Consider the following 5,632-nt stretch of genomic DNA (forward strand, 5'->3'; position numbering starts at 1 on the left):
AAGAAATGTCTTGAGTCAAATTGGAAGGAGAGTCTCCTATTATCCTTCTTGGGCTGGTACCTCCCCTGAATTCCCTAATAGGAAACTGGGGGCTTTTACAGTCCTAAAAGATAGTCTTCATGTCCCAAGCTAGAGCCCCATCAGTCGTCACTGCCTGGGCTCAGCCCTGCCATGAAAGAGGCTGCAGGAAGAGGAAGAATGTTGGCTTTCAGCTCAAGGGGATCTCAGTCCACAGGAAATGACCAGAAAGGACAAGGCCTCAACTGCACCCCATGATTTGGGCACTTAACTCTCTGAGGAATCTACTCCATCTTGTCTGAGCTCAGGGTGGTAATTATGTCTCACCGGGATGAAGAATAAAGGCTCTCGCCGCTGGTCTCCCTGCCTCAAATTGTCCTCCAACTCAGCCAGCCCAGTACCTACCAGGGCCATCCTTTGAAATCCCATTCTGACCACAGCCCACCTGTATTCCCATCCCTGCTTCTAAATCCTTCAGGGCCTCCCATCACCCACCTGGGGAGAGCCCAGAAGTTTTGGATGCGCACAGGGGGCTGTATTTTCTGGTGCACCATTTTAGCCTCCTTTTTCTCCCACCTTGTACTCCACAGGACTGTCCCTTCCCCGCACGCCCTAAGCCTCCCTTCTCCTAGACTTTGAGGAGGCCAATGGCTGGCAGAGATTTGAGGATTTTATCATCATTCTACAACCAAAGAGTTGCAGAGGAGTAGAGAGCACCATTTTACCTGGGTCCATGGTGGCCATTTTTGTTTGTTTTGCTTTGCCTTCTCTTAGATTATTTCTTTTGTTTAAATAGTACTCGTGCATGGCTAGATATGCAAGAATACCAAAGACTAAGCAGTGAAAAAGTGAGCTGCTCCGGGACCCCGCCCCCTAGTTTCCTGTGTCAGAAGCAGCCTCTCTTACCAGCCTATGCATTCTTCCAAGAGAGTCTATGATAAATAGACTCCCAAGTGATGGGAGCACTTACTGCACCATATGTAACCCTGAAAAATAGAGTTTTAGCACACTATATCCATAGACTCACTTCTTATCTTCCTTAATATATGAGGGATGATGTGACTTGACATAAGAAAGACACCAGGGATGCCTGGGTGGCTCAGTGGTGGAGCATCTGCCTTTGGCTCAGGTCCAGATCCCAGGGTCCTGGGATCGAGTCCCGTATTGGACTCCCCACAGGGAGCCTGCTTCTCCCTCTGCCGATGTCTCTGCCTCTCTCTGTGTGTCTCTCATGAATAAATAAATAAAATCTTTAAAAAGAAAGAAGGAAAGCAAGCAAGCAAGCAAGCAAACGGCTGATTTTTGAAATTTGGTTGCATCTAACCAAGGGAATAAAATCAAAAAGGCCCTGCTTAAATGGGAAAACCATTTTCCCTCAAATATCCAATGAACCTCAGGGGTCTTTTTGGAATTGGTGGGGGAGGTGGTGAGGCTGTAAAGCCTTTGTCACCCCCTCTTCTGAGCAGGGCTCGCTGTCCCAGGAAAACTCCCAGTTTCCAAGGTCCAAAGTGGTCAAGTAGGCAATTCCCACATGAGCTTATTCTGGAGGAAAGGATCATCCTTTTGCCCTAAAGGCCAGCAGCATGGCTGGGACAAGAGCCCTGTGCTCAGTGGAGGAGGCAGGGAAAGTGGACCAGACACTAAGTGAACTTGTCCATGGCTCCGAGCTCCAATCCTACCTCCCTACGATCTGTTCACCTCCCAATAACCAGGATAGACTTCCTGAAATGGAAATCTCATGCTATTGCCCCCCCTCACTAAAATCCTCAGTGGCTCTCCATTTCTCTTTGGGTAAAGACCCCAATCCTTATCATATCTTACAAAAAGCCTTGTATATTTTGGCCTTCACTTACCTCTCCATTTTCAACCATCTGTACATTCTTGCCACGTCTAGTTCCTCAATTCTTCATGCTCCCCCCAGCTTCTGGGCTTTTGCACAGGCTGTCTCCTCCACTCCCCTCACTCTTCTCCCCCCATTCACTTAGCTAACTTCTTATTCCTCAAAACTCAGCTGAAATCTTGCTCAATCAGGGAGGCTTTTTTTTTTACTAGGTTCCCCCAGTTTTTCTAGGACCCTCCATCACACCTGCCCATGGTGCTCTCCATGCCTCTTTCCTAACCTCTATCACCTGTGTAGCTAGTCGTTCAATGTCTGCCCCCGCCCCCAACCTACAGCCTCTGTGAGGACAAAGCTGTGTCTTCCTAAGACACTGTTCACAAAGTTTTTGTGGAATTAATTAAACTCAGGGGGCATTACTGTGCCGTCTTGGAGAAGAAGGCCATAGTCTTTACATAGTTATCCCCTCAAAAAAAATTTTTTTGGAGCTAAAAGTAGTAGACATTGGGTAGTAGAATTGTCGTAATTTTTATTTTAGAAAAGCTTCCCAATGGAAACACCTAACTTACAAAGTTAGGGAGTGATTTCTGCTGGTTCAAATTGGGGATTACAAAACAGTGCTGGGGCCCCCTGGGGGCTCAGCTGGTTAAGCATGTGACTCTTGATTTCAGTGCATGTCTTGACCTCAGGGTCATGAGTTCAAGCCCCACGCTGGGCTCCACACAGCTGGGTGTGGAGCCTACTTAAAAAAAAATGGACAGTACTTTCTAGGGTATTCAAGTTGGTCAAGGAATATTCAAAAGATATAACCTGGGATACCCCAGGGATACAAGAACTACAATTCAGCTAAGAAAAGGTAAACCTCAGGACGCCTGGCCGGCTCAGGGGTTGAATGTCTGCCTTAGGCTCAGCTCATGATCCTGGGGTCCTCGGATTGAGTCCCACATTGGGCTCCCCAGAGGGAGTCTGCTTCTCCCTCTGCCTCTCTCTATCTCTCATGAATAAATAAAATCTTTTTTTTAAAAAAAGGTAAATCTCAGCTTGAACTTGCCTCCTGCCCCAGACTTTTGGATATACTGTTCCCTCAGTTTAAAGCGCTCCTCCCCTCTTTGCCCCTCTTCCCTACAAATACGATGTCCCTGTCTCCATAGGCCTGAGGCTTTCATACCCTTCAAACTCCATGCAAATCTACTTTTCTCTAAGATGAATGCAACAGACACACACACACACACACACACACACACACACACACACACACCTTTCCCAAGTATCTGCCCACCTGGCACATACTCTCCAGCTGGTCCAGATTCCAGCTGACTGGTGCAAGCCCATGTTCCTTCCTCATGAGCTCCTCAATGACAGGAGAAAAATCTGTGTTTGTTATCCGTAAAAACTCCTTCTGCTGATACACTCTTCTCTGGGAAACTCTTCTACTTCCCCCATCAAATAGCCTGGAAGTTTCATTTCTTTCTTTTTTTTTTTTTAATGTATTTTGAGATTCTTGTTTGAAATATTTTAATAGTTTCAGAGAGATTAGAGCTGAAAATACCCTCAAAGATGATAAATAATAATAATAAAAAGAAATAATAGTCCCATTTGTAGGGCTTGCTCTAAAGATTCATGGCATACACTCTCTCAGTGAATTCCAACTATGTCACTAAAAAGGTGGGGTCTGTTGTCATCTCCATTTTATAAATGAGGAAACTGAGGCCCAGAGAGGTTGAATAACTTACCCACGGTCACACAGCTGGTGAGTAGTGGAGCCCAGCATGATTCTTCATGAGGCACAGTTGGCACAGGGTGTGGGGCTCATGATACTTTTAAGGCCACAGAAATACTTTCTTTCAGAATAAGAAGGAATAAGATTAAATTTTGGGTCGAAGAAAAAATTTTAATATGTAATATTAATATATTTATATTTATACCAACATAGTTGTAAAACATAACTTCTGCTATTTCTTTATGGAAGAAAGGATGCATGAAGGCAAAGTGCCTGAGGACCATGAAAATCATCATGTGGCTCTGGTGGGGTCAAAACTCAAATCAGGTCAGTCTGTCTTAAAAGTTCATGTTTTCACTAGGCCAGTCTGACCCCAATTTACAGGCGAGGAAATCGAGGTCCAAGGCCAGGCAGTAAATGAATGGCAGCCCCCAGCCTGGAACGCACGTTTCCAGCAAGCCAACCACCCGCTCTGTGGTCCCACAGCACCACCTGGTGCTCTTGCTGGGCACTTCCCTGCAGTCAAAGGAGGAGCCTAAGTTTCCAAGATCTATAAAGAACTTATGAAACTCAACAGCAAAGAAACAAACAATCCAATCATGAAATGGGCAAAAGACATGAAGAAAAATCTCACAGAGGAAGACATAGACATGGCCAACAAGCCCATGAGAAAATGCTCTGCATCACTTGCCATCAGGGAAATACAAATCCAAACCACAATGAGATACCACCTCACACCGGTGAGAATGGGGAAAATTAACAAGGCAGGAAACCACAAATGTTGGAGAGGATGCGGAGAAAAGGGAACCCTCTTACACTGTTGGTGGGAATGTGAACTGGTGCAGCCACTCTGGAAAACTGTGTGGAGGTTCCTCAAAGAGTTAAAGATAGACCTGCCCTATGACCCAGCAATTGCACTGTTAGGGATTTACCCCAAAGATTCTGATGCAATGAAACGCCGGGACACCTGCACCCCGATGTTTCTAGCAGCCATGTCCACAACAGCCACACTGTGGAAGGAGCCTCGGTGCCCATCGACAGATGATGGATAGAGAAGCTGTGGTTTATGTATACAATGGAATATTACTCAGCCATTAGAAACGACAAATACCCACCATTTGCTTCAACGTGGATGGAACTGGAGGGTATTATGCTGAGTGAAGTAAGTCAATCGGAGAAGGACAGACATTATATGGTCTCATTCATTTGGGGAATATAAAAAATAATGAAAGGGAATAAAGGGGAAAGGAGAGAAAATGAGTGGGAAATATCAGAGAGGGAGACAGAACATGAGAGACTCCAAACCTGGGAAAGGAACTAGGGGTGGTGGAAGGGGAGGAGGGCGGGGGGTGGGGGTGAATGGGTGACGGGCACTGAGGGGGGCACTTGATGGGATGAGCACTGTGTTTTATTCTATATGTTGGCAAATTGAGCACCAATAAAAAATAAATTTATAAAACAAAACAAAACAAAGGAGGAGCCTAGCAAGAGGTTATAGACTCCGGTGTCTGCCCTGAAAGCAGCCACAAGCCAGTGGGTCCTTGGGCTCCACACTCAGCAGTGGGGGAGCCAGGCCAAGGAACATCAAAGTATGTGCTTTCTTTAGGTTTTCAGCGGAATTCACACATTCCCCCACCCTCAGGTTAATAGTTATCCCTGAGTTAATATCCATAAAGTGCTTAGATGAGCCCTGTCCAGTAAGAATATCATGTGAACTAAATGTAATTTGAAATCTTCTACTAGCTACATAAAAAAAGCAAAAAAAAAAGTAAATTTCATTTTAATAATATATTTTATTTAACCCAGGGCTCAGCAAATGACAGCCTGTAGGTCGAATCTAGCCCACTGCCTATTTTTTTAAATAAAGTTTTATGGGCACATGACCACGCCCATTTGTTTCTGTATTATTTATGGCTGCTTTTACACTCCAGCTGCAGAGTTGAATGGCTGTGGAGTTGAGACTGGATGGCCCACAAGTGGAAAATACAACTAGTCCTTTCAGAGAAAGTCTGCCAAACCCTGGTTTAACCTAGCAAGTGCAAAGTTGGTGATTTCAA

Source organism: Nyctereutes procyonoides, unplaced genomic scaffold (genome assembly GCF_905146905.1).
Source record: "Nyctereutes procyonoides isolate TBG_1078 unplaced genomic scaffold, NYPRO_anot_genome, whole genome shotgun sequence".
NCBI lineage: Eukaryota > Metazoa > Chordata > Mammalia > Carnivora > Canidae > Nyctereutes > Nyctereutes procyonoides.